Source organism: Periophthalmus magnuspinnatus, chromosome 13 (assembly GCF_009829125.3).
Source record: "Periophthalmus magnuspinnatus isolate fPerMag1 chromosome 13, fPerMag1.2.pri, whole genome shotgun sequence".
Taxonomy (NCBI): Eukaryota; Metazoa; Chordata; class Actinopteri; order Gobiiformes; family Gobiidae; genus Periophthalmus; species Periophthalmus magnuspinnatus.
In genome coordinates, this window is record NC_047138.1 from 2,736,899 (window position 1) to 2,764,173 (window position 27,275).

The following is a 27,275-nucleotide window of genomic DNA, read 5'->3' on the forward strand; positions in this document are numbered from 1 at the left end:
CACGGCTGTTCCTCTGCAGTGACATGTTCATAGCCGCAGTATGACGTATGGCCCAAAGATTAATTTGTTTATTCTTGTTTTTGTGGCTGTTTTTCACTCAGGGCTGGAGCAGAGCCAAACTCCACAGACTCTGTTTATTCTGTAGGCAGTCGTGCGAGAGGTGAATGTGAACCCCAGCCTTCTCAGAGCTAAACTCAGGATGTTAGCTGCATGATCCAGAAACTGCTATTGTCCACATTGTTGCTCCAAAACAGTAAGTTTTATGGTGGTAAAGTTGGACATTTATGTGACAGCAGGTCTTTTTAGTGCCTTCCCACACTAAAAAAATAAATAGAATCCAAAACTTGTACAGTGCTTTGGTTCATTTAACAAAAAACACAGTTAGCCTCTGTATTTACTGTGTATATTTTATGGTGAAGGGTCCGTCAGCTGATTTACTCCATGGAGAAGTTATGGCTTTGCTTGTTTTCTGTGGATTTATTTGTTTGTCTGCTTCAGTTTCATTGTTGAATTTCTAACTTTCTGTTGGTTAAATCAATTCTCATGTCATAAGAGGCGACACTTTTGAGATTTTGGGGCTTTAAAAAAAAAAAAAAAAAAAAAAAAAAAAATTTGAATTACGTTGCCTGGAACAGCTCATGTGACGCCACCAGGACAAGTGACAGGTCAGATCTGTGGCATAGAGAGGAGGAGGTATGTTAAGGTCCCAGAACAGGTGGGTGTTCTGGGGGTCCCACCAGGAGGAGTCCCCGGGGAAGACCCAGGACACTTTGGAGGGACTATGTCTCTCTGCTGGCCTGGGAACACCTTGGGGTCCCACCGGAGGAGCTGGAGGACGTGTCTGGGGTGAGGGAAGTCTGGGAGTCCCTGCTTAGACTGATGCCCCTGCGACCCGGCCCCCGGATAAGAGGAAGAAAATGGATGGATGTGATGGATGGACAGTTAAAGTCCACTTAATTGTCCCTATAGGAAACTTATCCTCTGCATTTGACCCATTCTTCAAAACCGCTGGGACGCTGTGAGTTGATGTCCCAGGGTCCTGCCTCCAGATGTTCAGTGAAGCTTGGTCAACTCTGGATTTTACACTGCCTGGACAAAATAACAGCCCCCACCACTGCCTTTAGCTTCGATCACGTCGCTCATTCGTTGTGGCGTTGTTTCGATTTCGCTTCTGCAACGTCACGAGATTTATTTCCATCCAGTGTCGCATCAACTTTGCACCAAGATGTTGCATTGATGCTGGTGGGGTCTGACCCTGCACAAAGCTTCTCCAGCACAAAGATTCTCAATGGGGTTAAGGTCTGGACTCTGTGGTGGACGATCCATGTGTGAAAATGATGTCTCATGCTCCTGATCCACTCTGTCACAATTTGAGCCTGATGAATCCTGGCATTGTTGTGTTGGAATACGCCCATGCATCAGGGAAGAAACAATTTATTGATGGAACAACCTGGTCATTCAGTATATTCAGACTGTTGCTGAACCTAGACCTGACCGACTGCAGGAGGCTTGGACCTATTTGCTTAGTTAAATCCAGGTGGCGACTTTTTTTTTGGCCAGGCAGTGCAGCTACGATAAGAAATACAAAATGCAAGATGGACTGCAGAACATAGCGCACGTTTAAATATTACACCAGACATTCGTAGAGCCGCGTTCTGCTCCTCTGGGTTTCTTCATTCTCATTACACGACACTGAACACATCTCATTGAACCTACACTCCATAATTACAAAGTGCTGAAATGTCCAGAACTTATTTAAACTAAACACCGCTTTCACTCATGTCCCAGAGCGTTCCTGGCGTTTATTATTTTTCACACATGGACATTCTCCACGGCTTTTACTTGTTATTTATGGTACTTATCACCTAAATGTTCCTGAATATTTCTTGTGTGAATTTGCCCGATGATTGACAGCAGGTAATGAATTATAGAGTAAAACGACAGACCACCGCGGTAAAGAGGAAGCGAGTGAGGAGAGACGGACGATCAAGACCCCGGTAAATTAAACGTGTAGAGCCTGAAGGAGTCTCCGATAGACGACTTTATTTCATGGTGTGGAAATGACCGGCTTGAACCACAAACTATACACAGCTCTATGTGACAGACAGGTAATTTTTTTGGCAGGCAGCAGACCCCCCTAAAGCTATGTGCCAAGCCGATATATATACTGCCCCTGCCGGTCTCTCGGGGGGCAGTGTGGACTCCGCTACCCCACATAACTCACCCCGATGTGGGCCGGACCGCTCTGATCTTAGCCCTTGCGCCTGGAGCTCAGACTGGGCCTCACTGAACTGTGGTCCCGGGAGAGGAAGTTTCAGGAGGCAAAAGGGTACGGTAATAACATTTTTTTAAAGGATTGGTACAGTTGGGCATTGACAGAGTCTGGCGTTTGCTCATTAAAAGTAGAAAAAATAGAAAGTAAAGCTGACAGTTCGGTTGATGACTACACTAACTAATGATTCACGCTTTGTAGTCTTTCTTTTTTTAATAAATGGCTGTGTTTACTACTGTTTTTTGCTAAGCAGTAGTGGCAGATTCTGTCCACATTACAAAATAATAAAAGAATAATCATTTCTGTGCATTATTTCTAGTCGGTCGCCGCAGTTTCTTTGTGATGGACTGATGAAACCGAGGCTGCCAACAAACTACGGTGGTGTCTTGCCCAAATGAAGACGACTTTTGGGTTGTGCGACAAATGCAGAGCGACTTTAATAACCCACAGACACCAAAACGTAGCCGAAATCCACTTTTAAGTTCATTGTACGTTCAGTTTTGTGTTGTGAACATTGACGGATCAGATGTTGTGAGCTGTAACACAATTGCAGATTCAGCCACATTATTGTGATGAAGCCCAGACTCCCAAGGGCCAATTAAGATTTGTTCAGAGGCTAAGACCGGTCATTAGGATCCATCTGCCCTCCCCCTCCTCCCTGCGTCTCTCTGTGTGTTTGCGGCGCTTCGATTGGTGCTGTAGGACCCACACTTTAGACAGCACCTGCCTCTGTTTGTACCTCGTTTTATTGATTATTTCGTGCAGCGAGAAGCAGGTCAGCGCCGGGTGGAATCTGCACGTAGTGATTTTCATGCTAATTATTGCGCTCCTGTAGTCACCTTGCAGTAAGGCAACGCCGTGCATGTATTTGATGTTTATCATAGTGCCGCAATGCAATTTAAATATTCATGGATTATACAGAACAACATCACCCGACTCAACCTTTGTATGAAATGTTTATGAAATGACAGGCATTGTAAAAAATATGTACTCCAAAAGTTATTGAAACTCGAGTGGTTTTGATACTTGAAAAAGACATTAAAAAACTTGAAATTTCTGGTGTTGGGAATATCAGCGTTTATTTAGAACAAGCAGAAGTCTGAGTGAAGTGGATATAACAGAGCAGACGACGCTCGGGGCAAAGGGTCAAGTGGCACTTTCACTGCTGCTGTATATTTAGAGTCGTGTGTTTGGATAACCACAGGCGGGCATTTAGTTCAGGACATTTTATTGCATCACGTGTGTAGGTCTGTGTTAGTGAGAAAAACTGTAAATAATAGACTTTATGAAGTAGCGTTCTCTTGATGATGCTGTTTAAAACTGCTGCTACCAACTCACAGCATTTTATTTAAAACAGAGGAGTCCAAATTGTCTACAGTTGTTTCTCACTTTTCACGGTTTTGCTGTTTTGCTTTTGAACGTGCATTGTGTTCTGTGTCCTGATTGGCTGTTGGACTGTAGACCATTGTGTTGTGCGTCCTGATTGGCTGTTGGACTGTAGACCATTGTGTCGTGCGTCCTGATTGGCTGTTGGACTGTAGACCATTGTGTCGTGCGTCCTGATTGGCTGTTGGACTGTAGACCATTGTGTTGTGCGTCCTGATTGGCTGTTGGACTGTAGACCATTGTGTCGTGCGTCCTGATTGGCTGTTGGACTGTAGACCATTGTCCATCAGTCTCCTCCGTGCCGTGTCTCCTGTCCAGTACAGAATGTGTTCAGACAAATTTACATAAACGTTGGATCGCAGTGTGACTCTGAAGTGCTGTATGTTTGCAATTTGTTTTCTCCCCGACAAAACCCACAATGTCGATTAAACAATGTCGTTCTGCACCGACAAAGACGCCTACGAAGGTTTGAACTTTGAGAGAGTTTAAACGAGAGAGAAATGTGAGAAAATGTTAACGCCTGTGTGAGAAAAGTGTATAAAGTGTGTGGTGAGGGGTTTTACAGACAAAAACATATAGAATAACTGTAAAATAAAGCTGATACTTCGCTGATTTTGCCTATTACGGGTTATTTTTAGAATGTAACACACTTTATACTATTTACGCTGCTTAGAAATCTATATTTAAAGGTGCGTTGCATAGTTTATCTGGTGTCTCCATGGAAATCTTCGTCATAAGTTCAACAGCATAAAAGTATTTATCTTCCCTGTTTTCACTTACAGCTCCTTTTTTGATCAAAAATATATTGAAAAACACATATTCTTACTCTGAGAAGGGTTGTCTCTCCTCAGATCTGACCTGTAACTTGGCCTTTTGGTGCCACCTGTTTATCGTCAGCGAGAAATAACTTTAACGCCACAGTTTTGAACATCGCAGGTCCAGCTGTAGCATCTCCATGGAGACAAGCCGGATCCTCCACCACAAAGGTCTCGCTGCATCCTTTTGTAGATTTACGGAACAAAATATGAGTTTCTTTTTAGCGTGTCTGCGTATTCCCTCAGTCGTAAAGGTCTGATCTGTCGTAAAAGCCAAAACGTTGCAGTGAGGAGTGAAGACGTTTCTCTGCTTCTTCAGTTCGTTTCTTTTTTACAGCCTATAAACATTCCTGAATTATTTATCAGAGCATTTTTAGGACTATTGACCAATTTAACTTCATGAGGACGGAGGAGAACAACATTTTGACACTTTAAAGCGGTAAAAGTTATAACCAGTTGCGAGTTATTCTTCAGTAAAGTTGCAAAGTATATTTAAGTTTCGTGCGGTTGCATTCATTAACCCAACTGCCCTTGAAAGAAATGAACAAAAGCAGTTTGAAGATTGTGGTCATTTGGATTCGGCAATTAGACCTTCCAATTACTAAGACAAAACATTGAAAGAAACCACAAAGTCACCAGCGTCTTCCTTAGAAATCATTTAAGTGGACAATTAGATATTTACTTTTACCCCGACTAGTTCAACTCTCCCGTTCGATTGCGGATGATTATTGTTGGGATTTATATAATTAGCTGGAACAGACGTATAAATTATCGTATGGACAGTTAAGTGGGCCGTACTGTCACTGAGATGGGCTCGTGCAAATGAAACGGCATTGACTGGATGAAGATTTACTACTTTAATTACCTGGAAGGGGCGGTTTCTTGTAATGGTTTTGTTTACTTATAATTCAGAGGCGAGTAATGGTCATTGTTTAAGCTGAAGGTTACATCGTCGGACATGAGTGTTGTTCGGGACGATTACGTGTGTTTGTAAAGTTAAATCAACGTAAACTGAGGTTCAACCAGTTCTGCACCAACAAACAAAGATTAAACAAGGACACGGCCTCAGTTTTTGCAGTTTTTTTAAGGTAATAAAAACAACGAAATGACCTTTTTATGACACGAAAATGAGCTTACCTTGTAGTTTGACCTATAAACAGGTTGAAATGTTGCTTTTTTTGCATTTCTGAATCTTAAATTGTAAATATAAATTGCAAATCTCACTCCAATACTTTAGAAAATTAGTAATTCAGTTTCCAAACGTGCATGACCGAGTATTTTCGCATTTTGCAGATATTTTCATGCGTACAAAGGTAGTTGATATTGTGATATTATAACTGCAAAGCTACAAAGATCATTGCGTAACTGAAGATCTGGCATAACAGGTTAATTCTAGGTCTTTATAAAGTTTATTTCATGATGTTACGATATGTTTTAACTCATTCCTGTTGTTATAAATCTGTTTCTTGTGCATCTCTCTGCACAATTCCAGAACCAGGCCTTTCTCAGCCGAGGTTCACCGGGTTCATTGTGTCACAGTTGTTCCATTTTCTCCTCGGCTGCTGCCATCTCTATTTATTTTACCGCCTTCAGTGGAAAACGTCCTCCTGCCTGTCCGCATGTTTCACACACACTTCCTCTCAGCTTCCTCCCTCCGCTCAGCCGTTAGAAAACACTTACTCTGTCTATACGTGCCCCGGCCAGACCAGCAGAATCATATAGTGTGGTACCTACAGTGTTTTATGAGTTATGGCTCTGCTGGAGAGGGCTTTGGGGCGAGGGCGGAGGGGGGATGGCGTTAGTCGGCCTCCCTGGGTTTGCTCCCCCTTGTTTCCCATGTTGGAGCGGGCTGTGCTGATTGATTTAAAGCTCTTAAGGTAAAAAGGTTGTTTTCCATCATAAAGTGACACATACTGTATGTATTAGGGCTGGACTTTATGGTGTAAGTCTGAAGGATATTAAGAATGAGCAAGAGGAGAGGTGAATCAGTGTGTGAAATAGAAGTACTGGACAAAAGACGAGTGAAATTTAACCAAAGTATTTATCAGGAGGTACCATTCAGTGCTAAAAATCTGCGTTTTTCCTCCTATTGTTTGTTTTATACTTGCAAGATGCTTTTAGAAAATGAAAGTTAATGGTTTTCGGAGCATGTTTTTTTCTAAAATGTCTCGGTTGAGGTGAAATTAAACAAAAGCGCAGAAAAATCACTATATACCTTCGATTTTCTGTTGCTTTTTTACGCTTTTTTCCTCTATTTTACACAGAAAACTTCATATAATCTTGCATATCTTCAAGACAACAGTATGTTTTTTAATTTACACATTCTCTTCTCCTCTAGATACTTTTCTTATACAACTACAACTATACAACTTATTTAAATAGAAACCTGCATCGCAAAGGCCCAACTTCACATCATAATTTTTCACCGACCAATATTTTAATCTCGCTCTAATAGGTTTATCGATCAGTCCTAAAACCTTTGTATAAAAATCTGAGATGTAGTTAGAACGTGGCATATAAGAAAAGCAATATTTTAGTATCGACGGGGTCCTAAATTGCAACTCAGTGTAAGTTCACGAGTTTAATTAAGTTTCTTTGCCTCGTGGTGACGAATGGTGCACTGGCTTGAGTAATAGTTTGTGGGGCATTATAACACTATACACCCAGAAGCTTTTTGGTACTTAATAATTAAAGTTCTAAGTCGTGGGACTAGCTGCTGAGGGAGAGAAATCTGTGATGATGTAACGATGTACAGACACAACAACTAGTCCACTCCTGATGCCGTTTACTGTGCAGGGTTGGAGTGGACCGTGCAGAGATGCGAGACGTAGGATGACAAAAATATCACGTTTTTATTTGCCAAAAATAGTCAGTTTGAATGCTTGTTTTACCAGGCAGACACAGCACGTTTAAAAAGAGGCGCAGGAGCGTAAGGTGAGCTCTGATTTGGTGTTTTTACTTCTTTCCAATCACCGTCTCTGTGTCTCCCTCCCTCCCTTCCTCTTTTTTCTTTCCCCTCTCTCTCCACTCTATCACTCCGCTGTCACCGTTTGCTCTCTCGCCTTTGTCCGGCCGCAGACAAAAGACCCCTGCCCCGTCGTGGAGCGGAGCAGAGGAGAGAGCAGAGGTCCCGGGGCGGTGAAGGGGAGGGTCAGGGTGGGAGGTTGCTGGGGGGGTCGAAAAGCCATTGTCAAAGCCGCGGTCGTCTATTGTTGTCTGTGGTCCTGCTCCTTTGCTCTTTACCTTGACCGGGACCCCTCAGCACGGGCCACCCTGCGTCACCCTCTGTCCCCCTCTGTCGTTCAGTCCGGTTACAAACGCACGAGGAAAGATAACGGCAGATGTTGTGCAGGTTATGAGGCAGCGTCCTGGTTCTTTTTGGTAAAAGTTTCTCCTCTGCTGTTTAATTCCTCTATTTTTATTGTTCCTCTGCGGCTTTTTTTGCTTTATTTCATTTGTTTTCATCTTTTTTATTGCGCTCCTGTTGACTATTTTTCAGTTTTTTATTGTTATTACATTAGCATCCTTATTTATTTCATTCATTTACCGTAATTTTATCAACGTGCCGCAGTCGTACTACTACTTTTACCACTTAAATCACTGCAGTTGTTGCTAGTACTCGTGCTGCTACAGTGCACCGCTGCCTGCCCCTCCTGTTGCTCCAGCGTCTGCCCCGGGGAGGTGCAGGGAGGGCGCAGACTTGGGTCCTATCACTGCATTTTTGCCCTACTTCCATAAAAGATATTTCTCCACTATTTATCACTGAGGCGTGAACAAAGTCTGTCCAGAGTGAACGCTTCTTTGTTTTTTTGGCTGATGTAACTCTGGGCAATACTTTGTAGGTTAAGTTATATTTGAATAAGTTCTAGACATAATCAGCAGGGGAGATTACACTGTCGTCCCCAGATACTATCGCTGTCTGACTCAAATGTCTCTATAATAGCTATTTTTCAAGAATACAAAAGCGTGTATTTTTAAAGTAGCAGTAGAGCACTTCCATTATGCTTCCTGGACGATATCGTTGACTAATCTGCAAGTTAGCGGAAATAATTTAACATATTTGCATTAGTTATTACCTCTAATGAATAAGAAATGATGCGAAAACATACAAAAACACAACATATACATAGATTTATCTTAATGAAAATACAATATTACAGTTTCACAGCAGCAGATAGCACACTGAGGCATTGGTTGGGGTTGTTTTGCATATATTTGCATGTCTACACCTCTGGGTGACACAGCTCGGCCTTGTAAATAATATGGACAGTCATAATAGTAATCACATCGGTGCTGCACGAAAACTCCCCCACGGTGAAACGATTGTGTGGTTTAAATACTGATTTGTGCTCATTTCTGTTAAATATATTGTTTCCTATCTTAAAAATGAATGAGTAGCGTCACATTCTGTTGTTTATTTGTATTTTTTATAGCATTAAATCGTGTGTTTTTGTCCTTAACTCCACTTAACGGACCCTTCACTGAGGTTCAGGTCACGAGGTTAAAGCCCGACATAAATGAACACGTGAACGCACTTTTTTTTTGGTTATAACCCCTTTATTTTACCAACAGCGCTCCGTTTTAAGCTGATGAATGCGAGATGTTTTCAGTGAAGCTTTGGCCCGATGCCCGTCCGCCCCGCGTGAACCGACAGTCACCTCTCCGCAGACTAAAGTTCAAACCGTGACTCAGCAGCTGCGCCGGAGAGGGGCTCGTTCTGAAGGAGCTCTCTGTCTGAATGATGAGGGGAATATCGAAGCTGAACTCTGATATGTACGTCCATGATGGCTATAATAAACTGTCTGCTACTTCAGGGGAAAATTATGAGCGGGCCAAAGGTGCGGCGTTTAATCTCACGCCTCAAACTATTTAAGCATTCTCACCGGACAAACTTTTCCTGTTGTCGAGGCGTATTTCTTGGTGTTGCTATGCGCCGGTCTGGGACAAATTGATTATTCAGTCCAAAGCCCAGACATCCAATTGTCTCCTGCGCGGCTCTGATTCACTGAAATGTCACCCTGAATGATGCCAGCGGTGATAATTTCCTCAATGGCACAGTAAACACTAAATATTTACAGAGGCTGAATAGGCAGAGGCAAATGCGATTCAAATGGTAATGTTTGTATCAAAGCTGTCTGGAAAATGGACGCTCTGAACTTATGTGTGTCGAATACAAATAGAGGAATAGCATTATTTATCCATGTACGCACGTGTAGTTTAATATAGAGCTCTAATGTATACACGAGCGGCGAGATTAGCGCCATATTTCAAGGATTAAATTCACTTCTGTGCGTCAGAAAAGTCGCCGTTGGATCAGCTGTATTCTGAGACACAAAGAGCACAGGAGACAGGCTGCTGCGGGTTTGTCCAGTGTTTTTTAATAGGGCTGTAGTTTCGGCGCTGACCAGTAGATGGGGAAAGAAAACGTCTTTATGTTGGATGATTGCAGCAGTGGCGAGGGTGATCCGCTCATTTTGCATATTAGCCTAATGGGGATGATGTCATTGGAAACTCAAAATGCAGAGCTTAGTGTTATGATTCCCCAGTCAGACCGAGATAAAGTTTTACAGTGTACTGAACGCATTTATGAATGGACACCTGGACGTCGTTAGACCCAAACACTACTTTTCAATTATTTTTATTTTTGTTCTGTCTTTTATGCTCAGATTTAATGAGGAAAATACAAATTAACAGCTGTAGGGAATGTTAAGTTTAATGATTCAGGGCTTTTAAGATGACCTTTAATAAAACAGATAACACTGATAATTACCCTTTTAAAATGTGTTCTTACTTTAAAATAACGTATGCCTGGAAATATGGCACATGTACAGGCTTTCTCTAAGTATTTACAACCGAGATCTTACAAAAATAACAACTTCCTGTCATTGTCACGTGCGATTAAGTCTGAAACGTTTACTCTTTGTCTGTGTGTTTCAGATGTAAAACTCTGTGTTAACTCAACGCTGCTATTTTAAAACATAATTATAACTTCTTTTTTTATCTGGACTTATATAAAATCAAGGTTTCTCATTCTCAAGTGTTTAAACTTTTTGTTTTATACATTTAAATCTGAACTTCAGGATGCTGCTGATGTGACTGAGAGACTTTAAACAGTGTCAAAGTTTCTTATTCATTATTCTGTCTCTCTCTGTGTGTTTTATAGATGATCTTTTTATTTTAAATGAAGCTAAGACTCATTAAATTATAATATAGACATGCAAAATACAACTTTTCATTTATTTCTCTTAAAATTTTGTTGAATTTTCCAGTATTTTATCATTGACCATCTACGTTCCCATATTTAAACAATCATTTAAATCTGATTATTTTATTTTTATCCTTATTATTGAAGGTAAGTGCATTGTTTTTTATGATTGTGTTCAAGAATGATACTATAGAATACGTTCAAACATGGATTCAATATAAAAACTATAAAAAAAAATAGGTAAAATGAAAGTAGAAACTAAAAACCACAGAAAAGCTGAAGGATGCAGCTGCAGGTGTGGATCCCGTCTCTCCGCTGCTTTCGAGGCTCACTGTACAGTTAAATGCACAGTTGCGCAGACACACACTCCGTCCACGCCGCTGCGAGGAGAGAGAGAGAGAGAGAGAGAGCGTCCGCGGTTGATGATTTCCTCTCCTTCTCCGTCGTCCGTCTCACGCCCCCTTCGCGCCCCCCGCCCCCTCCCCTCTCGGTGCAGTGTAAACACAGTGTTCCAGAGGAATGTTGGACTCCCTGACCTCCGCTGCAGTTCACTCGGTTCAGCCTGGCCGCGCTGTGCTCCCTCCCCTCCTCATACCTTCTGCCCCCCTCTGGAGCCCCTTCACTCTGCTCTCCGCACACACTTTCCCCTCTGCGCTTCCTTCATCCCTGCTTTTCTAGCTCTCCGGTCCTGGCCACTCCTCCTCAACACTTACCTTCTATCGTCCACCGCTCGGGCCAGTCGTGTTACACATTCATCTCAACTTTCTGCTCATTCCCGTGTTCCATTTACATTAATACAACATACATACTTTTACTTTTACATAACTACTTTTATATAAGTTGTGTGTGAGTTTTTCTCTTTTTTTTTCTTGCATAACTGAGCTTCTGTGACCAACTTCTCTGACGTCTGACTCTAGTTTCAGTTTTGTAGATGCCAAGACGTTGCAACAGTCCTCATTCTTTCATTTTTGTTTCTCTCTTTATTTTCAAACAAAATTATTTCAGAAACAAACAAAATAACAGAATAGAAGAGTCGCTGTAATTTATTGTGATAGTCGTGGATCCGGATCAATAGAAAGAGGAACAATATTTGGCAGATCGGTGCCAAACGACGTAGAGAGATTTTATTATGAATATAATTATATGAAACTGTATTTAATTAAGCACATTATACCGCTCTAATACAGGTGTACAGTGGTCCCTCGTTTATCGCGGGGGGTTACGTTCTAAAGAATAACAATAGGCAAAATCCACGAATTTTTACAATTATTCTATACGTTTTTTGGCTGTAAAACCCCCCACCACACACTTTATACACTTTTCTCACACAGGCATTAACATTTTCTCACATTTCTCTCTCGTTTAAACTCTCTCAAAGTTCAAACCTTCGTAGGCGTCTTTGTCGGTGCAGAACGTTTCATCGATCTTGTGCTCGAAAAGGAGTAGAAAGAAGAAAACTTATTAAATCCCACTCTTATTTTCCATTTGGACATATATTAAAGCCTTTGTTTAAGCTTCCTATTCGGGTGAAATTATGATCCAAGAAACGCTTACCAAACAACGCTTTCAACTGTTAAATAATGTAGATATTATGATTTGTAAATACTTATTGATAATACTAATGCTTGGCGCCTTTGTCAGTGCAGAACGTTTCATCGATATTGTCGTCGAAAAGCTCGAAAAGGAGTAGAAAGAAAAAAACGTATTAAATCCCACTCTTATTTTCCATTAGGGCATACATGAAAAGCTTTGTTTAAGCTTCCTGTTCGGGTGAAATTATGATCCTAGAAACGCTTACTAAACAACGCTTTCAACTGTTAAATAATGTAGATATTATGATTTGTAAATACTTATACTTAATACTAATTGTAGGCGCCGGCGTCGGTGTAGAACGACATTGTGGGTTTTGTCGGGGGAGAAAACAAACTGCAAACATACAGCACTTCAGAGTCACACTGCGATCCAACATTCACTGGAAACCATTTGCCCGTTGCGTTTTGGAGTTGGCGCTAACGATTCAGCGGCTTGTGCGTGGTTTTCGTGTCAATTTCAATGTCTAGTCACTGCAGAATGTGTCTTACATTTCAAGAGCCTGTCTGCGTACCTGCTGTAGTATTTATTTAAGTTAATTCGAGTATTTAGCAGATAACTTACATGTACATCCTGAACCACCTTTTGCACAACACACCTCACCGTGCCCCGCTTAACACCCCGTCTCCATTTCCTGCACCTCCAGCACTCAGCCCACAGTGGACCACTTCCTAGAAACAGAACACCCAAAGCTGGAGGCATTCTGCAGGGAGAGGTGTCCAAGGACCAAAGGGTAGCTCTCCTCTACCCTGACCCCATGCACACACACATACACACACACATGCTGCCACTCGTCTTGGTGTTTTTAGGTTTCCCGGGTTTAATTGCTGCAGGATCGAAAGCAGCAGGATTATAAATATATGCAGTCGGTCACAGCGGGTCACTCTAATAATGTCTGGGGCTGTGTGGATGCTTGTAATAGTAGATGCAGCAGGAGCTATATGAAGAAGAGGCAGAGGTCTTCCACAAATCAAAACGGTCAGCTTTAAAGTCTGCGTGTCTGTCAGCGAGTTTGGGCTAAACTGAGCCAGGGTCAGCAGTAAGTCAGGCTATCAGCTCACAAACAAACACACAATAAAGATAGATCACAGGCGGCTCCGGTCATTTTTAGCGTCTGAATAAAGTGTTCAGCAGCTTTGGAAATGGGGTTTTTGATGGAGAGGTTTGACTTAAAGCTGCATGTGTTCTGTGGAGACAAGGTAACAAATAAGGATTTAACTGTGGGGCTTTAAACCTGTTTTTCAATGTATGTGACAAAAACTTTGCGATTTGATTCATGTAAAGTGGTAACAAGTAGAACTGGTGCAGAGTGGCATTTCACTAGAGCAAGCAGCACATTTAATTTACCTGTTTTTATTGTTGGAAAAATGCTTCGTGACACTTTTAATGCTACATGTATGACACAAACTTTGATTTTTTTTTGAATAATCAGAAGAAGAGAAGTAGGTGGAGATAGGGGATAGGGGAAAACAAAAAATTCTGAGCATTCAAGCTTTGATTATTCAACCATGCATGAAATAATTCAATTCTGAGTAAGTTTATAGTGAGGGAACACAGGCTAAAAGCTCAGAAAATGCACCTTTACATTATGTCCCCTTCAACCTTTATTATTTCATTTCATTTATTTCATTTATTTTTATTTTATTTATCTATTTCAACACAGGTATCAGGCACATTTCACAAATTTGTTCTTATTTAAGCTCAAAAAGGAGTGAAAAGAAGAAAACTTATTAAATCCCACTCCTATTTTCCATTAGGACATACATTAGATGCTTTGTTTAAGCTTCCTATTCGGGGGAAATTATGATCCTAGAAACGCTTACTAAACCACCCTTTCAACTATTAAATAATATAGACGTTATGATTTGTAAATACTTATGCTTAATACTAAAGCTAAAGGTCTAAAAGTGTAAATATATTAATAAAATATGCAGGTCAAGTCCACGTTACCGATTTCTCAATATATTGTAATTGTTGCCCTGGCAGAGGCAATACTTTACATTCAGACATTTTGTAATGACTTAATTTCTTTTTTGTGCCTCGGTGCTGATCCAATTGCTCCCACCTCTCTGCAGCGCCACCATCTGTGCCTCCATTAGAACTAGCGCTGGTGAATCTGGCTGCGCAGCTATATGTAATTATGTGTTCATTTCCACTTGGACCCTGGCCTCGTGGTTGTATCTACTGGTGTGGGGGCCTAATTGTTGCGCAGAGATAATGGAGGAGATGCTGGTGGTCTGCCGACAGGAGCGAGGGACTTGGCTGACCTCTGCTGGGCTACATTAGGCACTGTTGCACATGTGGAACCATGTTAATCACGGCTAATGATTCCAGCGTGCATATGTATTCCAACGGCTTCGCGCGTCATTAGGAAATCAGCACTGCCTCCTGCTGTTACACCCAAGGAAGAGTCCAAAAGTCAGACGCAATGTCAGAAAAAACTTAAAAGAAGAAACCGTTTGTTGACGTCTGACCGGTATGTGTAACCCAACACCCAGCGAAGGCTAAGATAAAGAGTTTAATCCAAGAATTTAGAGTAGAAAGAGGAATGATGGAGGGACAGGGAATCAGATAGAGAGAGAGGGAAAGAGGGAAAGCGAGAGAGAGAGACGGGGGAAGCAGATGGCTGGAAATATAGCCTGCTAAATTATTCATCTAGACTCGAGTCTGGAGATAGGGAGATGGATAGGAGCTGGCGTGGACTTTTATTAGGATTGCGAGAGATGTGATGAGAGTGCCTCAAAACATTGTGATTGCCTTCGGAGACTAAGAAAAGTAATTGCACTATAGGTCAGGAAACAAGAAATAAATATTACTGATGAAACTCCCAGCTTAATGTGTGCAAGCAGAATGACAACGTGCAACGCAACCGCGCACGCAAATGGATAATATAAAGTCAAAACTGTGATTGATGCAGGGGGTTAAAGGGTTATGTTTTGTATGTTTTCGCTAACCGGTTAAACGAGACGCGATGTGGATGGAAGATTCTGTGCGGACGCTTAGTATTCACGCAGTATTCGAGTAAACGCTGTTGGATTTCAAGTCAGTGAGTTGAAGAAATGAATCAAAAGTGTCAGAATTATGAAAAATTAGGACCGCTCCCATAGAGATTAGCAATTTAAATCAAAATATTCTATGTTTTGCATGGTGAAAAGTCCTCAAAACGTCACCTAGAGCCAAAACCTGAAGGTATAAGACAAAAGATGTAATATTTTAGCTTGTAACTGGTCATTTCTACGGCATTTTCATCACTTTATCTTGCATTTGCCGTCCCACACTCAGCATACATCATCGTTCATTTATAGCCAGACAATTTGGGACACATGCTACGAGCTACAAGCCAAATGATTTTCCCCTTTAAGCAGAGGTCGGCCCTTATGAAATATTATATAAGAGACACACACTTCACAGCCACGCTCCTCTTCCAGGCATATTTGGCCGACATACGCACATCTGTATTACTTTCCCCGCAAAAATCCTTGTGTTTGCTTTACATCTCCTGCCCTCGTATCCTTTTTTCCTCCTCCTCTTCTTCCCCCTTGTCTGTTTTTCCCATTTAGCCCGTGCATGTGCATCATATATGACTACTCTCCACGCTGCAGACACACAGATGCGCACAGATAGACACACTCCTGAGTGGAGGGCCCAGGGGAAATAGAGCAGAGAGGAAGCTACGTGCCTCCGTCGAGCGAGAGCTGTCTGGTGTCATGGCAACCGCAGCCGATTACCCCACCCGCCATCAGTCAGAAAGAGAGGGAGACACACACGTACACAGGCACCGCCGAAACCGCACCGATACAACGCGCAGTTTCATTGATCCGAGATTTCGTCTTTTTTTGTACAGTCCGGGAAAAATCACCGGTTTTAACGTGAGACGTGAACAAAGAACGGTGCGTCATCAATATGTTTATCAATGCGTTTGTGGACGACTGCCAAGGCACAAGCCCCATCTCGAGTTAAAATGGTGCCCAGGATCTGACTAATTACAGCAGCATTTTCAGATGAGTTAAGACAATGAATAATACAGTTTACAGACACTTCCGTTTAATTTATTCACGTTAAAATCCAAGTCGGTTTGTTGAAAGGTGGAAGTTAACAAAAGGATTACGATGGTGCGTGTTTAGCCACCTGCCCCACACACACACACACACACACACACACACTGACCAGATGTGCACCTCAGATCGCACTTTAATTGTGTTTATTCTCCAAAGATGAGAGTTGAAACAGTTCTGAGGTGCCATATTGGTGCTCAGACGCTCAGGGACTTATTTAATTATGTGCAAATACCCAAAGGCAAAACTCTCCTGATATCTTTGAACAAACACCAAAACCAAAAAAAAAATGCATTGTTTATTTATTATCAGCGGGGTGCTAATATTTTCTTATAAAGCGTTTTCTTGAATTAATTGCGTTTGATTTGATTTGAACAAATGAGGGTCACGCAAAGTTCACAAACGTAATGGAGGTAATGTGCACAAATATGAAATAAATATCATCGTTATTATCTTTATCCCTCGGGAGTTTCGCAGCTGCGGGGGGCCACGTTCTTGCAGTGTTTGGAGTTGGAAACTGCAGTGTTTTAAAGTAGTTTGTGCGTTAAGTGAATTCAGAAAGCCATTAAAGTTCGATTGGGAACTGGACGACATGTCAGAGATCTTGATTTTTTATTATATTTGATTTTATCTTACTAAAAACTAATCAAATCGTCAGTCCGTGTGCATGTAATGACACCAAAAAAACGCAATTCTTCCTCCAAAGTCTGCACAAATCGACTGTCCACTTCTCAATTAGAAACACGTTATTTATCATGACGACCCGAGCTGATCTTGACAAAAGTTCACTGAATTCCACAGCCTTAGATTGTACCATAAAAAAGTCGCAAAAGAAAAGTTATAAGTGTGCGTAGCCTCCGGATTTGTATGGATATATATTGCCAGAATTTCCTTTTTTCACAGGAATAATAAATAGTTACAAGCCTAGCCCTCTAAATTATTCATTTTGTAGCCATATTGAACCTATAAACGCAGGCCAGGCGGGAGATTAGGGAGACTGGAAGATGGGGAGGAGGTGGAGGAGGAGGTGAGAGATGCAGTTGGAGCCAGGGATGTGTGGTGGGCCATAAACGTATAGTAGAGTCTAAATACGTCTGGGGATATACTGTTATTAAAAGCAGTAAGGTTATCCAATGAGCAGCTTTAGTGCGGGGGTGGACTGTTTGCTATGTGCTAATGCATTTGACACCGCTAGAGTCCTATTAAGGTGAGTTTAGAGGAGGGCTTTTTTCTCACACAGTCTGTAGGTTATGAGTTGGCACCGAGGGAGTGCTGCGGCGAGCGGGCGATGCAAGGATAAACCGGCAGCAGAACGCACGGGCGATTCTTCCGAGGATGCGCTATACAATGAGATAATTTCATGTTTTTTTTTTGCACAATTGATGAAAATGAGTAAGAAAGGCAGCGTGCGGACTGGAGAAACAGAGATGAGGCGGGAGGGGGGGGGGGGAGCGAACAGGCTGGGGAGGGGCTGGGGTCGTTTGAGGATAGCGCCTCCTAAATTGACTGCGGCACCGCCATCGTGTGTAGTTACATCACAGCTGAGAGCGGCGTGGACCACTTTCTTTGTTCTCTGCCAGACAAAACGCGCCCAAAATACGACGTTTGACCGTGTTCGTGTCGCCTGCGATTGTCAATTATCGTCTGATGCGTTGAGAGTCCGTATGCAACGTAAACTCCTCTTCATTTTTGACTCACGAAACGATAGTAACGCAGCTCAGACGTGTCAGAGATTACCTGTAGCAGCTCCTCGTTTCATGTTGTCTTGACCGTTTGGTGTCACGACAAAGAAATGACCAGTTTTAATTCTCTGGACAGCTGCAAAATCCCTCGTGTTGTCACCTGCTGCATTCAGACCCCATATACATTGCAAACTCTGTATCGTTGTGTTTAATACGTGACTCACACAATGTTAATAGAGGTCCGCGCATTAAATTTAACCGTGGCTGAAAATAGTGCAGTGTAGTGTATTGTCTGCATGTGCAAGACACTTAATAGCATTGCAGTATCGTTGTGCGTTTCGATTTATTTTGGTAAGAGCAGTCGCCTCAGAGGGTTTAAGAGGTATTGTCTCCTATTACCACCTAGAACGATTAACAATTCACCAGTTCACTTGGTCATTTTTAAAACAAATGCACTTTTTTCCCCAATACGTCATGAATTTTGCATCATATTTTGCATCATATATCTTGCTACCAAGCCATATTCTTCTTGTCTCATGCTATATATTTGATCTCCACACCTTTATTTACGCTCGGTCCCGTCCCACACGTGCTCATCAGGGCCGTGTGGTTGTCTCTGAGCAGATCTAATGTAGCGGCCGGAGCCTCAGAGCCCCGCTGAAGGGCACCTTCACCACACACGGCTCTAATGTATGGAGCATTATGTGAGCCGCCCTGCCCGAGAACGGGGCTAATTTATGCATTTAGGACCACCGCCTGTCAGGGGGTATCTACATGGGACATTTTCACCTTCAGATAAGATCACGTGTGGGTTTAAAGCTCTGCCAGTGAGAAGTTATAAGGTTAAAGTGTAGACTAATTATATAGGGGCGAGATGCGTAAAAAAATGGAAAATTAAAATGGAAAATTAGAATGTGGAGCAGATCGTTGATGATTTGAACTATTAAAATGGCTCCAGTAAAGGATAGAAATGTGTAATCTCCCAAACGAGGTTATAAAGTGTCATTTCTACCCTTTTGTGGTTAATTTTATGTTTGTCGTTAATCCATCTAATCAATCAAGACGTTTACAGGCACATTTTAGATATTTACATTATTCAAATATCGAATTAGACTTTAGACTTGAAATAAAAATAAAAATATCTAGATAATCTCAATCAATCTCAGTCAATCTCACGCTCCATCCCTCCCTCACTCTGAGATACTTGAACTGGAACAAAGACTAGAGCCAAGATCTAAATGTCTCTAAAGACGGAGGGAAGTGAACTCAGGGCAGACACTGAACCAGATGAGAACAACTGTAGGACTAACAGAGGAACCTACTGAGAACAACTGTAGGACTAACAGAGGAACCTACTGAGAACAACTGTAGGACTAACAGAGGAACCTACTGGCAGGTGGTTGAGAAAGGTGGATGTTCTCAGTGTTTAAGGTGGATGTTCTCAGTGTTTAAGGTGGATGTTCTCAGTGTTTAAGGTGGATGTTCTCAGTTTTTAAGGTGGATGTTCTCAGTTTTTAAGGTGGATGTTCTCAGTGTTTAAGGTGGATGTTCTCAGTGCTGCAGGTGGATGTTCTCCGTGTTTAAGATGGATGTTCTCAGTGTTTAAGGTGGATGTTCTCAGTGTTTAAGGTGGATGTTCTCAGTGTTTAAGGTGGATGTTCTCAGTGTGTAAGGTGGATGTTCTCAGTGTGTAAGGTGGATGTTCTCAGTGTTTAAGATGGATGTTCTCAGTGTTTAAGGTGGATGTTCTCAGTGCTGCAGGTGGATGTTCTCAGTGTTTAAGGTGGATGTTCTCAGTGTTTAAGGTGGATGTTCTCAGTGCTGCAAGTGGATGTTCTCAGTGTTTAAGGTGGATGTTCTCAGTGTTTAAGGTGGATGTTCTCAGTGCTGCAGGTGGATGTTCTCAGTGTTTAAGGTGGATGTTCTCAGTTTTTAAGGTGGATGTTCTCAGTGCTGCAGGTGGATGTTCTCAGTGTTTAAGGTGGATGTTCTCAGTGTTTAAGGTGGATGTTCTCAATGTTTAAGGTGGATGTTCTCAGTGTTTAAGGTGGATGTTCTCAGTGTTTAAGGTGGATGTTCTCAGTGCTGCAGGTGGATGTTCTCAGTGTTTAAGGTGGATGTTCTCAGTGTTTAAGGTGGACGTTCTCAGTTTTTAAGGTGGATGTTCTCAGTGTTTAAGGTGGATGTTCTCAGTGTTTAAGGTGGATGTTCTCAGTGCTGCAGGTGGATGTTCTCAGTGTTTAAGGTGGACGTTCCCAGTTTTTAAGGTGGACGTTCTCAGTTTTTAAGGTGGACGTTCTCAGTGTTTAAGGTGGATGTTCTCAGTGTTTAAGGTGGACGTTCTCAGTTTTTAAGGTGGATGTTCTCAGTGCTGCAGGTGGATGTTCTCAGTGTTTAAGGTGGATGTTCTCAGTGTTTAAGGTGGATGTTCTCAATGTTTAAGGTGGATGTTCTCAGTGTTTAAGGTGGATGTTCTCAGTGTTTAAGGTGGATGTTCTCAGTGTTTAAGGTGGATGTTCTCAGTGCTGCAGGTGGATGTTCTCAGTGTTTAAGGTGGATGTTCTCAGTGTTTAAGGTGGACGTTCTCAGTTTTTAAGGTGGACGTTCCCAGTTTTTAAGGTGGACGTTCCCAGTTTTTAAGGTGGACGTTCTCAGTTTTTAAGGTGGACGTTCTCAGTGTTTAAGGTGGACGTTCTCAGTTTTTAAGGTGGACGTTCTCAGTGTTTAAGGTGGACGTTCTCAGTGTTTAAGGTGGATGTTCTCAGTGTTTAAGGTGGATGTTCTCAGTGTGTAAGGTGGATGTTCTCAGTGTGTAAGGTGGATGTTCTCAGTGCTGCAGGTGGATGTTCTCAGTGTTTAAGGTGGATGTTCTCAGTGCTGCAGGTGGATGTTCTCAGTGTTTAAGGTGGATGTTCTCAGTGTTTAAGGTGGATGTTCTCAGTGCTGCAAGTGGATGTTCTCAGTGTTTAAGGTGGATGTTCTCAGTGTTTAAGGTGGATGTTCTCAGTGCTGCAGGTGGATGTTCTCAGTGTTTAAGGTGGATGTTCTCAGTTTTTAAGGTGGATGTTCTCAGTGCTGCAGGTGGATGTTCTCAGTGTTTAAGGTGGATGTTCTCAGTGTTTAAGGTGGATGTTCTCAGTGTTTAAGGTGGATGTTCTCAGTGTTTAAGGTGGATGTTCTCAGTGTTTAAGGTGGATGTTCTGTTTTTAAGATGGATGTTCTCAGTGTTTAAGGTGGACGTTCTCAGTGTTTAAGGTGGACGTTCTCAGTGTTTAAGGTGGACGTTCTCAGTTTTTAAGGTGGACGTTCTCAGTGTTTAAGGTGGACGTTCTCAGTTTTTAAGGTGGACGTTCTCAGTGTTTAAGGTGGACGTTCTCAGTTTTTAAGGTGGACGTTCTCAGTGTTTAAGGTGGACGTTCTCAGTTTTTAAGGTGGACGTTCTCAGTGTTTAAGATGGAACAGAAGAATGGGCCAAATGCAGAGGACAAATATATTACAGGGTTAACGTGGTCTACCTTAAACACAACCTCACATCAAAGACACCGGATTGAAATAGTTTGTAAAAGTGTAAATCAGAGGACACACACACCGACCTGCTCATGTTTTGTTCTGTGGTGTATCATATAGATCCGTTGGGTAAAACATTGAAGGAACATGTGACTCATGGTGAATTAGTCACATATTAGTAAAAGTGACACATGGCGGCTTTAGGAGCGACGCGGACATTCAAGTATGACTCATGAACAACAACTGAATGCATGGATGTATAGATGTAAATAATAGTCACGATTATGAACAGAAAATGGGCCTAAATATTCAAATTCACAACTCAGAGCTCACTATTAACATTTATGGATCTAAGAATACTTTTTAGTTTGAATTGGCAGAAAGAAAAGTAGAGACGGATCATCACTGTAACTATAAATGTCCCAAATATTCTCACCTGTCTGAGTTTGAGTTCATCTGTGTTGGTTGTGGAGCCATGACTACTTCCTGTTTACACCTTTACAGCTCAAGTATCTATAGAACAGTTTCAGTTTCATACAGATGTTTGTTTATAGTACTGATACTTCTGATTGTGTACTCCTGTGTGACTGGTGTTTATATGAGTGGTTTTTATGTTTACTTATATTTCAAATTTATAAAACACTACTTCATTGAAAATAACATAATTTGACTTAAATTAAAAACAAAAACTCGACTCAAATTTAGACCCGCCTGCATTAGACCCTGAAACAGCAGATATAGATCAGTTCATCTGTGTGAATTCTCCTTGTATGTTTTTTTTTTTTTCTTCTTGTGCTTCACGTTTCACTGTGACGCTCTGCAAATATCTGTCCATCACGATCCTGAGGTTTTAAGGTAAAGTTTGAAAAGTTCTGTTTTCCACAGAGATCATCAAAGACACATGAGCTTAAAAGAAACAGAAGACAGTTTTCCTTAAAATAAGACCAAACACAATAGTTTAAATCATTATCAGTTAGGGCGTCACATGACCTGAACCAAAACATGGACGTCTGTGACACAGCTGAAAGTCTAGAACTCTAAAATATAAAGCTTAGACATGGAACTTTTCAAAAACAACTGATAGAAGTCGCACCTTGAGTGACACAAACACGTCAGATTTTAGGCTCTGGTCCATGGACTAATATTCAACAACACTGACCTCCGCTTCTAGGCCTGGGACGCTCTATGTACTGTATTTGTACTAAAGTTTTTATATTTTTTTTAGGGAGGAACAACAATACGAAGAGCAGCACAGTCACCCTGCAGTATTTGTAAGTACTGTACACCTGATATTCTCCCTAAGTACAAATCTGTCACAGCAAAATAATATAGTCTACTGTTACCATTTCATTTCATATTGTCACGGAATAGTCCATCTTTTTCACAACACCAAATACTTCTGGGGTCTCTGAGGTACAAACGGCAGAACTATCGAGAAATACTACTGTGGGAAGTTACTTTACTTTTAAATGTGCCAAACCAAAGTTCAAGGACATTTGTTGTTTCCTTGGATCCTGAACACACACGTCTTCAGTATTTTACAAAGATGTGAGTCCGGTCAGCACTGAAACTCCTCGGGTTCACATGGGCATGATTGACAGGTGGATGAGCCAATCAGGGACGTGCATGATCCATCTGTAAAAATACATCACAGGAGGCTGAAAAGCATTGTGTATTTCTGCAGAATCAATGGGCAAAGCACTAAACTGTTAATCTAAGGTGAGATTAATTTTATTTTATTTGTAAAACACAGGTGAACAATGAGCTGCGTCATTTCACATGTGAAAAAAAAGAGTTTGCGCGATCTCATTTGACTGGGCTTGACACCACAGAGGACATGAGGACTGATATCTATTTATTTATTTTATTTTTTACACTTATTTATTTTTTTTATACACTTATTTATTTATTTTTGTTTTTAATTTTTTAAATTTATTTTAAATTTTTATTTTTTTATGTTTTATTTTTATTTATTTTTTACTTTTTATACACTTATTTATTTATTTTAGTTTTTATGTATTTTTTATGTTTTGTTTTTTTTTACATTTTATGCACTTACTTATTTTTATACACTTATTTATTTATTTTTGTTTTTTTATTTTTTATATTTTTATTTTTTATGTAATTTTTAATTTATTAATTTATTTTTTTTTACTTTTTATACACTCATTTATTTTTATACACTTATTTATTTATTTTTTTAATGTATTTTTATTTTATTTTATTTTATTTACATTTTATGCACTTATTTATTTTTTATACACTTATTTATTTATTTTTATTTTTTATATTTTTATTTTTTATGTAATTTTTAATTTATTAATTTTTTTTTTACTTTTTATACACTTATTTATTTTTATACTCTTATTGATTTATTTTTGTTTTTATTTTTTATGTATTTTTTATTTATTTATTATTTATTTATTTATTTAATTTATTCATTTTGAGCACACGTATCAGACACACCCAAAGCACATCTCACAAATCAGTTTGATCTTTATAAAAAATACAGAGAGACATGATTCTGGATTTGTTCTGCAACATTTCTTGAACAGTTTTACTCAACTCTGAAGTATAAATAGTAGTAAAAATCATTCATAGTAGTAGTCAGCAGCAGTTTGTCTTTTGGTCCATTAAAGTCTTTACTGTAACTACTCACTCTCCATCTGAAACAATGGTGCAGATGTAAATACGCCCAGGTTGGAGGCACAGCAGCTGCTCAGACAGAAGGAGCGGCATCGTTAAACTTCTCCTAAACCGTTAATGGACCCTCGACGTGGGGGGCCCGCCTCCTCCGCCCCGCCCCTCCAAAGACAAACACAGAGGAGGACAGGTCGAAGGTCGAGCGGGAAGACATGATAAAAGCGGAGGCGGGAGCGGAGGGGAGGAACGAGTGGGGAGTACAGTAAAGACAAACTCCTGACTGAAAAGAACCCGAGTTATGTTACAGCTGTGGTTTTATGACTCAGAGTTATCCAGGGGTTTCAGAGGGATGATATTAGGGCTGTTGCCATAGCGATTAAGAATGTAAAACAAAATATCCCGTGTTTTGAAGGGTGAAAAGTCCTCAAAATGGCTCCTATAGCAGGAAGTCTATGCATAGTGACAGTCAAAAGCATATGTATCTAAAAAATAAATAAATAAATAAATAAAAACAATTGAGTCTGACATAAAAAATGACCAGTTAGAAAAAATAAATAAATACATTTTAAAAAGTAATGGAGTCTGAAATACAAAAAAAAAAAGACCAGTTAGTAAAATAAATAAATAAATAAATAAATAAATAAATAATAATAATAATAATAATAATAATAATAATAATAATAATAATAATAATAAAAGTTAGAAAAAAAGTTAGACCAGTTAGAAAAATAAAAGACATAAAATAAATAAATAAATAAAAAGATCAGTTAGTAAAAAAAAGTACAAAATAAAAAAGTAAGAGTCTGAAATAATTTTTAAAAAGACCAATTAGTTAAATAATAATAATAATAATAATAATAATAATAATAATAATAATAATAATAATAATAATAACAACAAGTAAGTTTGTTAAAAATAAATAAATAAAAAATGTTGGAGTCTGAAATTTAAAAAAAGAAAAAAAAAAAAGAATATACATGTATGTGTGTGTGTGTGTATAAATAAATAATATCAAATAAAACTGGTCATATTTTCTTTTGATAAGGTTAAAACAGTTTCCAGTTTACTTTAAAGCTTATATCTGCAACCATCCTTAAACTAAACCGTCCTTGGCTTTTCTCATCTTGCATTTTCTTAACAACAAAAATGAAAAAGATCATTATTGTCTATTTTTCATAACGACACATAAAGAAACACATTTCCAGACGCGAGCGGCTCAATAATTTAATTCACAATTGAAACCATTCTGTGTTTTTCATCCATTTGTGTTCGACTCTATTAAAACATAAAGGTAAAACATGTCAGCGACGTGTTTACTAAATGTCTGTCCTCGGGCTTTTCCTTTTGCCACTTAAATTAAGCACCAAATGTAGTCTACAGATGCAAATGGGAAGCGCGCCACTGCTGCCTTCTGCTGGAGCGAACAAAATTTCAACAAAAAAAGCATTTGGTTTGTCTTGACCGCGGGGAGGCAATTTTCTCTGTAATTGACAATAACGCCGTGAATAGGAAGTCGACAGGCGTGATATGACACTTACTAACACATGGCTATTATTTTGGGGAAGGTTTCATTGAGGTTATTTATCAATTTTTGGTGGATTCCATCTTTTTTTTTTCTTTTTTCTTTTCTGTGAGTGGCAGAATAGCACACCTGGGAGCATCAATCAGAGTGCTGTACTTTTGTTGAAGAACGTATCAAGACAACAAATGGTGCAGAAGGTAATGGGAGATTACTGAGACGTATACGAGTATTTCAGCACTGCAATTTTCAGACAAAACAAACTAAATATGTTTAAGAAATGATCAGAGTAAACACAGTGCTGTTGGTGGAGTTGTCACTTCCGCTGCTGTCACTTTGTCATAATATTTTGCGTAATTGTTGCTTGTTTTAAAATGAGAATTAGCAAAGCAGCGAGTTTTTTTTGTTGTTTTTTTTTTGTTTATTATCCTTCACATCTTGGTTGTTAATTGCAGAAATAACCGTGACGTGTTTTACTTATACATTTGGCACATTACAGTCATATCTGTTTGGACACCAGATGAATTTGAGTTATTATATTGGCAGAGACATTATTTCTGTGTCTTTAATATCTTGTGAAACCAGTAGATTGACAGGTAATCACAGAATTCAAATATGCGTGTTTATAGGTGTGCCAAGTTATGTTTCAGCTGTGGTTTTACGACTCAAAGACATCCAGGGGTTTCAGAGAGATGATATTAGGACGGTTGCCATAGCGATTAAGAATGTAAAACAAAATATCCCACGTTTTGAAGGGTGGAAAGTGCTTAAAATGGCTGGTAGTCAAAAGCATATATATCTAAAAAAAAAAAAATGTCATGGAACCTGAAAAAAAAGACCAATTAGTTAAAAAAAAACCAAAAAAAAAAACCAAACAAACAAACACCAGTTAGTAAAAAAAATAAAAATATAATAATAATAATAATAATAATAATAATAATAATAATAATAATAATTTGTTTTCAAGTCATAGAGTCTGAAAAAAAAGACCAGTTAGTAAAATAAATAAATAAATACAATAAAACAATTAAATAAAAAGTCATGGAGTCCGAAATAAAAAAAAAATACCACTTAGTAAAATAAATAATAATAATAAAATTTAATTAAAAAGTCATGTAGTCTGATATTTGTATAACTTAACCTCCTAGGACCAACACATTTTGAGTTGTCTAGGCCACAATACAGTTATTTTCTCTACACGGTCCTGGTGTCCACACATGAGGTCATTAAACTGTCTCTTAAAGGCGACAGAAGAGTTTAACACATTATAGTTTAGATTCAACATGAACTTTGTTAAAGGCTCATGTCTGCAGCTCTTCACACGAGACACATTGTTCCAAGAGGCACAATTGTTGTTTCTCATTTGGTTTTTACTCAAGGACAAATGTCGCTATGTTCAGGCACTTAATAAATAGTTTTTGCATATTATTATTCAAATGCGATTTTATTTTGTTCTGTCAAAATCATTAAAAAGTAGAGCGAATGTCCTCATATGTGGACATCATTTTTCTCATAATGTAAAAAGATAATTGTTTATTTTTACTCTCATCAGGTCCAATCAGCACAAATAACAAAGAGAAATTAATAAAGTCATGACATGC

The 27,275-nt window shown here is 39.8% G+C and overlaps 1 long non-coding RNA gene across 1 annotated transcript in view; it reads left to right on the top strand.

Moving 5' to 3' along the window:
* Positions 1-27,275, top strand: part of LOC117380369 (uncharacterized) — a 95,425-nt gene that overhangs the window by 16,334 nt on the left and 51,816 nt on the right. Inside the window, exon 2 of the long non-coding RNA XR_004542148.2 lies at positions 22,738-22,783. This is a non-coding gene — a long non-coding RNA (uncharacterized LOC117380369). The remainder of the gene's footprint in view (positions 1-22,737; positions 22,784-27,275) is intronic.